The sequence below is a fragment of the Pangasianodon hypophthalmus genome, chromosome 27 (genome assembly GCF_027358585.1).
Source record: "Pangasianodon hypophthalmus isolate fPanHyp1 chromosome 27, fPanHyp1.pri, whole genome shotgun sequence".
Taxonomy (NCBI): domain Eukaryota; kingdom Metazoa; phylum Chordata; class Actinopteri; order Siluriformes; family Pangasiidae; genus Pangasianodon; species Pangasianodon hypophthalmus.
The window spans coordinates 13,322,018-13,334,268 of NC_069736.1; the positions used below are offsets into that span (position 1 = coordinate 13,322,018).

The window sequence follows — 12,251 nt, forward strand, 5'->3', positions numbered from 1 at the left end:
CACTTTAAGACCATTTTATGTTGCTGATACAGTTATAATATAACAGCATAGTTTTTGTCTTCTGACAAAAATATCCTTTAAATTTAGTCAATATTTCTTCACGTCATATTTATTAATTTTAGTCAGTTTAACTCTGACTAAAGTGGCATTGAATATTAGTCAACAGCTTTTAGCTGACAAGAAAAAGCAAAAATTAAACCAAATATTCACATATTATATATTAACTTAAACATGTATCTACAAAAACATGTGAAAACTGCCCTTGTTGTGAAAACCTGATCTCCTGAAATAATAATATTACAATGAATACACTATTGTAATACAATATTGTGAATTCTTTGTGTTTTAGTTATTCATTGTCCGTGTTTTAGTGCGTTGTTAGGAAAAGCGCGTATTCGCAGCGTGACTTACCATTCTACCTAGTTCACTTGTGCATTCGCATCTTTTTTGCAGAAGCGTGTTGTAATATTGTGTTTATATTCTGTATATGTCTGATTAATCTCATGTGTATAGGATGCGTTTGGGTGAGTTAATTTAACCCGCTTCAGTTTACCGGTGTTCATTCACTGTTCAGCTTCAGCTCACGCAGCTTAAGCGGCTCAATCCCCGACATTATTGACTGGATTATTTGAAACACTAGATCTGTTCTTTCTAGATTTTTCTTCTTCAAAAAACATTGTTAGTGCATTGTTAGTATATTGCGTATCATTTTTTCAACAGTATGTTTTAATTAAAATTGGCGCTAGTGCTTGCTACATATCTTAAATTCGAATGCACACAGGTTTTTGCATTGGGATGTGCATTTTGTATCTTACATTCAAGGAATATTCGAAGTTGGAATTTTAATTTGACAGCCTTAGAGCAGATGAGAGTTCAGAAGCAGCACGAATGGATAAAATATTGGTGTGTCAGGAGTCTCCACTTCGCACCGAGCGCCACGTGCAGTTCAGTGTTTTGCCGTCTGACTTTGCCAAACCTTTTGTTTCATGGTGTTACTCACCAAGTTATTGACCAAGTTCCGTTTTCCCATTTGTGTATTTAGGATTATCCGTGCTTTTGCTGTTCGCTGATTGCCTGACCTGTGCCTGTGCTCTGTTTACTGATTTTGATTTATGATTTGGATTTGCCTGCCTGCCTCTCAAATAAAACACTTAAACTGCATTTGCATTCGTATTGCATATGTAAACAAACACTCATGTAAACACAATAATGGGCAATAAGTCAGCAAAAATGATCAAGGTCATGTCCATATATCGTACGATAAGTTGATAACGTAGTTATCATGACAGGCCTGTCTGTTCACACTGCTTTCATTGAGTCTGTTGGTGATTCACTGTCAGAAATTCTTCCTAAACTCCTTTATTTTTGACTCACTCCAACTTTTCGTGTTCGTCTTTGCTGGCTTTAAGTTCGTCTTCCTGTTTTACTCCATGTTTCAAATCAACAGCATGTTTTTTTGCAGTAATCTATTGTAAATCTAATGTAGCAATTTCTCAGGAGTTGTAATAGGTCTCATTCTGATAGATTGCCACACCAATCTTTAGAGGATTTTAACCCTAGCTTCCATTCACAGATGCAGTATTTAGTAAACATAATGGCCATACACCCCACCTTCTCTTAATTTTTTTTTATTTTAGTAATTTTATTTTAGTAATTCACTCTTAACTAGGTGACATGTTTATGATTATTGTAGTTACAAATAGCAGCAGCTGGTTTAGAGACACTCATTTATCCTGTATAGTGCCCTTGAGGACCTGGGTTTATTACCTCCACAGGGACAGTGTAGAGCCTGTGGAGAATGTACAATGAGGCACTTGTAGTGTATAGGTCAGGCATTGGTATTTTAATTTTCACACTAATGGAGAGTATGTTATAAGCTTTATAAGCTACTTGCTGCTAGAGCTGATCAGTGTGACTAAGATACATTATGATGATTAATGCTGCTATGTAATGGCATTCTTACAAATGCAAATTTTACACATTTACACATTTAAACATTGGATTTCTGCCTCTCCACCTGCTATAGAGATCGGAAAGATGTTACAAACGAAACACTTTTTTGAAGAATAATGATTCTTGCTTCATCTGACTGTGGTAATAACAATGGGTAAAGAATTGAAAGCCAATTTTCTGTAGGCTTCTTTCTGTCTGTGTAAGCAAATCCAGATGTTCAGTAATATTAAGGAGTGTGCAATACCGTCATCTTTATTAAGAGCAATCTGTAATTTGTAAGTCCAGTTACAGAGTCATCCACATGCCAATTTGTATTGTGTGGCAAATCTGTGACTAAGTAATGTATGATGCTGATTGGTAGAGATATAAATCGAACAAGGATCAATATTATGATTGATGTGAAGCACTTTATTCAACCTGGCCAGAGTTTGCAGGTCTGGTCTGAATGTTGACCTGACTGACTTGAATATTTCTAGATGAGATGTCCTTGTTCAAATGTGGAAGTTGTTTTGCTTTTAAACAATATTTTGTAGTCAAAGTGAAACAGTTAGAACAGAGGAAGTTGCATAAGTCTGTCCAGAAACTGTACCGTGCACAGCCTGTCGCTGATCAAGCAGCCGTGCCCGTACCTCACCAACCTGCCACACTCATTCTCCACATGACCTACAGAATGACCTGGTCACCTCCGGTTGAAAGGAAAAGTGCTGCTCGGCTGTAACCTCACAGGGCTCTGCGTGCACCAGACTGCGGGCTGAGTGCAGGGACTTTCCCTGATGCTCTGCGCATGTGAGTCAGTGAATTAGTGAGTCAGTTAGCTAGTTGCAAGCCAGCTCCATGAGGTGCTTGCTATTTTAAAACATAACATGACGTTATGCCCGTCCACACTACACTTGCACCTTTTCCACAACTCCTTCTGTAGACAGCATCAGGGATATTGTAGCTATAACAAAGTGTACCAAACTACACTCTTGACTCATGATGTTTAGTATTAAGGCTGTCCTCATGGTATTGCTGATCAGCAGGTCCTCTGAATTCAGATCTGCTGTTGGCTGTGTAGACTAACAAATTAGACTAAAACAGACTCACTTTACTGTTATTTTTTAAGTTTTCCATCTTAGTCCATTGTTGAGTTTGATTTATCATAATGTAGGCATAATCGTTCTAAGCAAAAATATTGACCTGTTTTCTTTTGGAGTGCTGTTTGCTCTCTCTCTCTCTCTCTCTCTCTCTCAAGTTTGAGAGTAACAGGGCAGATCAGTACCCCATTGCCCAGGAGAATGCAGCATGTCCTTCCCTTGAATGCTGTTTCTAATTGCAGAGATAAGGACAGCAGAGAGGATGTGTTGTGATTTGAACATTCTTCATTCGTGCAGAGAGAGAGATAGAGACTGCACGTCTGCTTCACACTCTTTGCTGATCGTGGATCAGAGAGAATTAGCACATTAAGGATAATTCGTTGTGCAGCTTCACGTAGGTATCTGATTTCTTTCTACTTACTTCTTAGGGATCTATAATGACAAAAGCATTGCATTATGCACTGTCTTGTGTCGTGTGTCGAGTCACAGTTTAGTTGTCCTTTTATAGGCACAATGTGAGGATGTCATATTCCACTGTGGGCTAGTAAGTATGCAAGGATTTCTCTCACCATTATTGTAAGAACAAGATCATTAGTAATAGCTGCATGGGCATAACATGTACCTGTGCTAGGATAATGATATCTTACCTAAAGTCATCAGGAGTGTCTCTCTTATGACCAAGTCTTTTTGAATATTGTCTATATTTTGCTGAAACTTAGCTTCCTATAGTGACTCTAAACTCTTTTCCCAGAGGATATAATGGAATCTTTACCAAAATGTCAACTAGGACGGGATATATACTAGCTGGAGTTATTTCTTCCGGTAATTTTATAGGACATAATATACAGTGTAATCTTTCCAGACATGTGCATCAAAAAAATTACCGACATTACGGATATCTCTGGGTCTAAAATCCCACTGATACGCCAGTAACAATTACATTACTTTAATCCACCTCTGCATGTCAAACTAATCCAATCCAAATAAGGCTCAAGAGTGTTTTACAAAATCAGAATCAGATTTCAAAAAGATCTCTGTCTTAGACTAGCACCCTTCTTTTTAAAAGAATGCAATCCCGTGATGCTCCTCTATTATTGTTTATCAAGTTAAGTTTCAGCCGAATGTATTTCAATTGAGACACTTTTGCTAGTGACTAGGAGAAGCATTGTGTTTTCAGTGTCTCTAACAGCTTGTGAGTTTGTGCTCGGGTTTCTGGGTCGTTTTATAGTATTGAATTCTAGTCTGTGATAGGTGATGCTAAGAGTTCATTTGTCTTGTCACTAGACATTTTAGATAACTCTGATCCTACTGGTGCAGAAGCTGCATCAGGTTACACGCAGCTGATATGATATACACAGTATTTCTCATATGCATGTTCGCTCTATGTCCAAGACACAGGAAGGGTTTCTGACGAATGAAGCGGTTCATTTGGTTAAAACTCAATCATTATTCCTGTGGTAGAGGCCCATGGTGACTGTATTTTGGTTGGGGTAGACATAGGACACAGGAATGTGCACAGGAAATGGAATGCATACTTGGTATGCAAATCAGAGTCAGCCTGGGTGACTCTCTGGAACGATGTGTGCAAAAACCTGTTGGGTGCCTATGCTTGGAATTGCAAAAATTTCTCTCAATAGCGTGACACTGAAGAAGTCGACGAATACAAGTTCAAGAAACAAAAATATCGCCATGTAGAAAGTGGTAGAATAACACGTAATGACTGTAACTATTTTGACTAGTCCTCTTTGAGGCCGCAGAGGAGTGGTGTGTTTCCCATTTGAGAGGAAGCTGCTTAGGTAGGCTGGCATTTTGGGCAGCGTTTGTGCTCCCGAGATATCCCATTTGGCATACGGCTTCTTGGGTGTGTCCTCCTATGTGACTTCTGGTAGCACTGCATTTTTGAAAACTGTGATTATAGTCACAGTTAACAAACCTATGATATGATCATAACTGATGTTTTCGCCCATTCCACTTGCTGGTTTCTGTGAAACTCCACTCCACGAAAGTCCATATTCATCATTTGACCTTACACATGTTGCCTGCTTCAAGATTTCCCATTCCTTATAAAATTCTAGTGATTTGTCCATATGTAAATTTATTACTGATACTTAGTACCATCATCAAGCTTGTGTTTTTATTTGAGAGAACAAAAATACCAACTCACTCATTTAACATTGGATCAAATGTAATATTCGTACATTAAAATATCATCTTGCATGGCAGCGCAAGATGATCCATGGTAAGATTTTAACCATGCACTATGCAGTGATAAGCTTGCTCGTAGTGTAACTTGCTCGTAGTGTACTTAGTGCTTAATGTGAGCCCACGCTTGCTTCCGTTACTTTCACATTTTGCAGGAGATCAGAGGGGATGCTGGAAAAGTTGTAACCACATGGGAGAAAGGGGTGGGAGCTCAAGACATCCTGTTTCAGCTTTATGACTCCAGCCTTCATGACTTGGCACTTTACCCGCCAGAAAACTGATGTGCACACACAGACACACACACACACACACATGCACACTGAGCAAGCCCAGGTGGAATACAGATGCTGAAGCCCTGCTGACGTGGTGTAACGTTTACTTAGTCACAGACGCCAGGTTTGCACAACACGTAGTGCTCTCTCATGGTTAATTCTCCTCCTTATCCAATTCAAATAAAGCCGTCTAGGATCCTCACTGATTTTGTTGCTTTTGGAGAGGTGTTGTCACATCCAGTTGCCATTCACATCAGTTTTGTCAGCATTTAATTCGCCTTGAGAATAAATTCAGGTATTTATAGATCTATATTTCTTTCATTTATGCTACAATGTGCGGTTTTGTGGTAATGGCGACTAACCCTCGCACCATAAATTGCCCTCTATGGAATATTGGTTAGAGAAAGATTACAGCAAAACTCTACTCTTTTTCAAGTTTGAAATTTAATATGGTCTAGTGACAAAGTCGTGTGCTTCAGTAAAAGGACCTTCCTCCACTGTTCTGATGGCTTTTTTCCTGGGTAGGAGCCATCGTCCCCCTCTCAGCTTAGAGCCACAGCTGCTAGTGGAAAAGAGTGACAGATGCAAACTCAAACAGTGAGGTCCTAAAAAGTCTTTCGACGATGTGTTGGCCGTGCAAGACCGCAGAAAAATATTCGATTCTTCATTTATCATTTGGGAGGCAGCTATTTTTGCGCCAAGAGACATGGCTGGAAAATAGATAAAGAATCTGAATAGATTTTGCAGAGGACTAGTCTGGTTTATTCAGTTTTATTTGTACAGAGAATCCACTCTATGGACCAAAATAACACTGTCGCTCAAGAGCGTTGTGTGAAATCAGTCACTGGTGTTGTTGTATTTGCTTTTGTGTGTTTTCTTTTATGGAATAAATCGCAGTAGGATTCCATTGTCTGTAGGCTGCCACGATTCAAACAGCTCTTTCAGAAATGACGCTGCATACGTCACAGAGAATAGAGAGTCATTCTTCCACTCTGGAATTGTAGTGCTGAATAGTAGTGCTATCATTTACGCCTCAGCTTTGATGTCTCACTCGAGTAAAAGATAGTATTGGTGCACTTTAAAGAACGAATGATATTCTCTCAGTAGGTAATCATTGTTGACGGTGCTCTCTGAATAGTATGATTATGAAAAATAAGACTACAAACCACCCAGCCTTCTAGTCTTTTTATACAATCAAGGCAAGACATAAGCACCCACTTGAAAATGTCTGCCAATTTTTTTCATACTATTTATACTTGTATATATGTAACAGGATGATAAAAACAAGAACCTTCACGACAAGGAACGCTCAACTTTGTCAGCATAGTGTGGCACCAGCCCACAGTGCTCAGCCTACTTGCGTTATGTCGTGTTTCCATCACACAACAGGTGGCTGTGTCAGAGCGGCTGCGTTGGCCTGGCCTCGTGCCTACTGCACAGCTCTGCATTATCTAAGCTGCTTCACTCTCTTCTGTTCCTTCAGACTGTGAGATTCAAAGCTGCATACTCAGTGCTGTCACAGCAGAGAGCTGACATTTCAAACGAACTACTCTATATAGAGTGCAGAAGCACAGCTGTTCTCATCCATCTGTGGTTGCACATGTGGCAGAGCTAAATAAAAGCCTAATTAAAGATGTCATTGCAGTCTGTAGACAGTAACTCCTTTAAACCCCATCTTGCAATTAAAGGCTGGTGTCATTCTTCTAATGAGTGATGGTCTAATTAGTTTAATGCGCTTTCCATTTTATTATACTTCTTATTCGAAAGTCAGAGTGCCATGAGAGAGAGTTAACAATCTATCCCCGTTTTCACTCTGAGTATGCAGACATGCGCAGAACGCACAGAAATTGTGTGAGGCGTTAAACAGGATGTGGCTCGTAAAGCTCTTCGGATTTCTCACTCATTAACCAGGGCAAGAGAAACAGGCGGAGGGGCGTGGTGAGTCCAAGTTCCCTGTTTGCTTTTAGCCACAAACTGCTTTTCACTCTGAATTTAATCTGGGCTACTCCTTTCTGTTTCCAACCCCTCTCTTCCTCCTTTCCTTTTATATACTAGTGGCGTTGGTTATGATGTTGTTCCATTATTATTCGTGCCATATATTTTTCTAAGCACACACCCCCAAGCTCTGTCAGGTGGGTTGAAGTAAGAGCAAGCCTCTTATTTGGTTTTTCCAAAACATTATCTCACACAGATCTCTGATGTAAAGTAGACATTTGGACTTGGAATGCCCTGATCACAATCATTGGAGTGATATTACAATATCAGAGCTCTGGCAGATGATACCAGATTCTGATCTGATATCGTTCAGGTTTGATATTAACATCTGTCTGGGGCGAGAAGTAAACAGCTATGACGTACTTCCTAACCGCTCACACCTGATATCTTCCCGTAGCTCGAATACGTCTCCACTGGCCACATTTTGTCAGTAGAAGGGTCTGCCAAGATGTCACCATCGCCAAAAAATCGAGACAATGCAAAAATTTAATCAACGTGTATATTTAACTGTTGGACAGCATTTCCAACTTAAACTGGCTCTCACACTGATTGATAAAAAAAACTGTCATCCTGCTCTGAGGCTTTTTGCTAAGCTATTCATGCATCATTTGCTTTCAGACATCACACAAACCCCAAACCACACAAACGAAAACAGATACCGCAGTAAAGCACAAGCTGTATACATAAATTTAGTCAATACACAGCAGGAGTGTCCTCTGTGTGCGGCGATTAAAAAAGTCGATTCTCCCACACACCATTTAGCGAGCTTAACCACAATGCACAGGGCTATAAACCCAACTCTGTTATTGTATTACTACTGTATACTGTATTAAGTATATAGTAAGAGTCTGCCTGTATTCTATGTAGCTGTACATTTTCTGTTTCTGGAACTTGTCCAATAGACATGAGTTTCATGCTCATTGCTTTACCATCATTAATGAAGTAGTATTAAAAACACACCTTTTTCAGTTATTTCACATAGGTGTTTTTACAGTTATTGTCATCAATAAATATCAATTATGAAAATGAGTCGACCAAATCACTGACAGAAACAGACAAGTGCGTACGAGAAGACACCTTGACCAGATATGTAATTATTGTAAAGTATGCAAAATGTCCACGCTATTGTTCACACTGCAGATGTGGCCACATGCATCCCAGTACGTGTGTTTAGTGCTGTCCACTTGTGACTGGGTTCCTCAGGACAGATGCTTATGGCATGTCATTCAGAAGTCCTCTTATTAACCAGACCAGCTCTCTAGTGGTGACATGCTTCAAGGTGATTTGTGTCCTGTGTTCATGTGAATGATCAAGGTAAGGAAGATTGAGTCTATGACGGCGCTTTCACACACATTCTTCTGCTTCCTGAGTCTAAATCAGAGCAAATAAACATATACCTTTGCGATTTGGGTTCATTCCTTTTCTGACTGCACATGATTAAATGAACCAATAAGCAAAAAAAACTTTGGCTGAAATAAACCTTTGTCAATTAGAACTCATGAAACCATCCAAGCACAGAGAGAATTATAGAAATCACCAGTTTAATACATTTTGTGTATCACATCCACCATTTATTAACCTTTTTATTTTCCTTAGTTCAAATCTCTAGAGCACAAGTTTTTGCAGCACTTCAGTTCTGTCCTTTGGCTCATTTTGCACCTCATGGCTCAGTTCAACAGCTCACATTAAAAGAAGAATGTCTCTCGCAACCCAAAGTACACAGCATGCTCGGTTCACTTTGTGCAGTCGGATTGATTCAAGATCGACTTACTTTCTCACTGCAATCAAACCATGCTTTCAATTGGAGCTGGACCGAGACCACCTCGCTCAGACGGTCTGGGACTGGTTATTTTTGGTCCGATTGCTGTGTTCTCGCCTGCGTAAACGAACCGCACCAAAGAGGAAAACACACCAGGGTTCAATTCAAACAGTCTGAACACTGCATATGTGAAAACACACTAAAGGACCTGTAGATTAATGACATTATCATAAAATATTTACTTATCATTAGTATTTTAATGACCAAACACCACACAAACACAGTTTTGATGCATTTTATCCACTCATTTATATGTGTGCAAGGCAATAGTACTTAATTAACTTTAATAAATAAATGTTTATCTTTAACTGAGTCACAATTTCACTGTATACACTTAAGCCTCTCACTATAGTTAAGAAATCACACTTAATTAAGGTTGGTAAGGCATCATAAAGTGTTGTTGTTTGGGTGTGACACTGCACACTAGGCATTTGGGTTTCTGAAAAATGGATAATCTGGACCAGTGGCAGGACTGTTGTTCTTTAAGTGCCTTGTGCTGTCTGGTTTAACTGATAAAGAAACGGTTTGAAAGTAGCTGGAACTTCCCCAGCCTCAGCAATCTCTCTCTCTCTCTTTCACTCTCGCTATAAAACTCTCTGCTCGCATGCTGCCTGCTTCCGGATCCTACACAGGGTGAGGAGGTAGACATGGCATGCAGCCGTATCTCGTGGCTCTGTGGGCTGTGTTATGTGTTATGAGACTGTCTGCTGTGAACTTAGTCTGGCAAGTTGAAGTCTGAGTATTTACACAGAGAGGAGACAGCAATAACAGCTTCCAGTAAGTACGTTTCAATGCTTTCTCACTTGGTTGAGCACACACCTACTATCTAATCTGAATATATTATTTTTCTAAGTGTGCAGGTGTGAACATATGGGTTTTAACTCAAGGACTTGGTGATTTCTGCATTTGGTAGCCTATTCTTTTCACTTCCCTGTGTTTCACATCCTTTAGTCATCTTCTAAACACTGTCTGAAAATCCCTTCAGCAACAGTGGTGCAGGCAGGAATTGTTTTTATACTACTTTTACTATGATTCTGGCATGTAGGGACTTATACTTCAAATGTTTTTCCCCCAAACAGTCCTAATGAGGATATGATGAAGCAGTGTGATATGTCAGCTATTGTGTTTTTTTTTGTGGTGTAGACCAGGCTTAGAAACTGAGAGCAGTGTTAGTCATGACATGCTTCCTCCCTCTCTTCCTTAAATAAAAACACTAACAGGAAGTTGACAGCTAGTTAATAAACATAACCCCATCTATAACAATGAAGCATTGCTCCTATTATTGCCATGCACAGGACTAAGAGGTATCAGAACTTCTGTGTCTCCTGTACCTGCATGGCAAGCCTTGTACACTTGCAGTAGATCATGTGTATCAGATATGGTAAAACTACCAGATAATTTCATCTAGTCATTTGACCATTTCCAGTTCAGGAAAAGGGTTATTGCCTTTGCCAAAACAGCTCTAAATTTGTTAGAGGAGCAGCTTCCTTAAACAGGGATTAAAGGAGCTTCTTGGAAAAATGGAACAAGTTTGGCTTTAATGACCTTCAGTGCTGCTGTCCATAACCAGATGTCATGGGCCTCCTGATTCTTTTACTTCTGTTAAACAGAATGAATTGTTGAATTGTTGACTGAATCATCTGACTGTAACCATGTTATAAATATCCTAAAGCTTTTCACAGCTGCCTTAAATTAGTATCCTAAAGCAACAATTCAGAAACAAAAATCCGTTTAATTTTGCTTCATTCCTGAGTTCTATGGCTCTCTGTTTCAGCTGTGTCTGCCTGAAAGACATGACAAATTCATGTGAGCATTCAAAAAATAGGTTTTGTAAGGATAGCAAATAAGTAAAATTGTAAGAAAATGTGCTAAACTGGCTTTTTCACGCTGGTATTTTGTCACACAGCAACAGTGAAATATCTCTGGAAAACATCAGATTTGACGATTCTTATGGTATGTGTTTCAGTCTGAATGATGCATGACTCTCGATAAAGAGTGAGAAAGGAGTGTGAACATGCCCACATATTATATTAGTTGAGTTTAAATATCTATAATGGTCTAACAGGGATGTGCTCTCTAAGTTAATGAATGAATGAATGCTTTACACACACCAATACTGCCAATTTCCACCTATCACACAACAGCTACCAACCAGAGAGAGCGAAGACTAACACGCATTTCCTCTGAGACACGTGAAACCATTTAACTGTATCTTTTTCAAACTGCTGCTCCTGCTGCTTCACAGGGCAGCGTAACACACTCAGAGGATAATGCTATCTGCCCTCTTCCACATACATGAGCTCACAGACATCTCTGGCTGGCTAATATCGCTGTGATTGTCGCCATGATTGACCTCCCATCCAGAGAGCATGGTCAATTTTGCAGTGGCATCGTCTAATATAAACTTGAAAAGATATCATCTTTTGATGATAATGCGAATGCTTTTCTGTTGTGCCACTCGGGAGCCCCATTTTGAGATTTTGATTTGAGATTGTTGACACAAAATTGCTGACCTACAAAAGCCACTGTTTTAACTCAAAGCGGTTGCCTGATACACACGCCATAACCAATATCACATATGTGAACTTAACATTACCGATTACATTACTACCAAAACTTAAATTGTGTGTCACTGGCAAAAGTTACAATCAGCAGCTTTAAGATTGTGGCTTCTTTAATGAGCAATCTATACATTGGTTGGGTTCTACTATATACTCATTGTTTTCTTGGAATTGATTAATCTGTAAATTTAGCAAAAAAAGTATACATGGGTGGTTGTAAATATACCTGGGCATGCCATCCAATTATAACCTACGTGTGGGAAACATTGGCACTGATGAAATACACAGTGATCTTACATATATAAATGTAATACTTATTATAAGCATCAATAGCAGTGTTTACAGAAAGTTTCGAATGACATTCTGTTGACTT

General features: G+C 39.3%; 1 protein-coding gene across 6 annotated transcripts in view; it reads left to right on the forward strand.

Moving 5' to 3' along the window:
* The window catches only part of specc1 (sperm antigen with calponin homology and coiled-coil domains 1), an 88,243-nt gene that overhangs the window by 7,426 nt on the left and 68,566 nt on the right, over window positions 1-12,251 (forward strand). The window contains exon 1 of one of the 6 annotated variants that reach the window (XM_053230610.1): window positions 3,210-3,427. The exons of 1 other annotated variant lie outside the window; for it this stretch is intronic. The gene's annotated coding sequence lies outside the window, so the exon portion shown is untranslated. Of the gene's footprint in view, window positions 1-3,209; window positions 3,428-3,551; window positions 3,574-8,394; window positions 10,099-12,251 lie in introns of those variants that run through there. 4 more of the 6 variants (XM_053230612.1, XM_053230611.1, XM_053230609.1 and 1 more) reach the window with 4 other exon arrangements.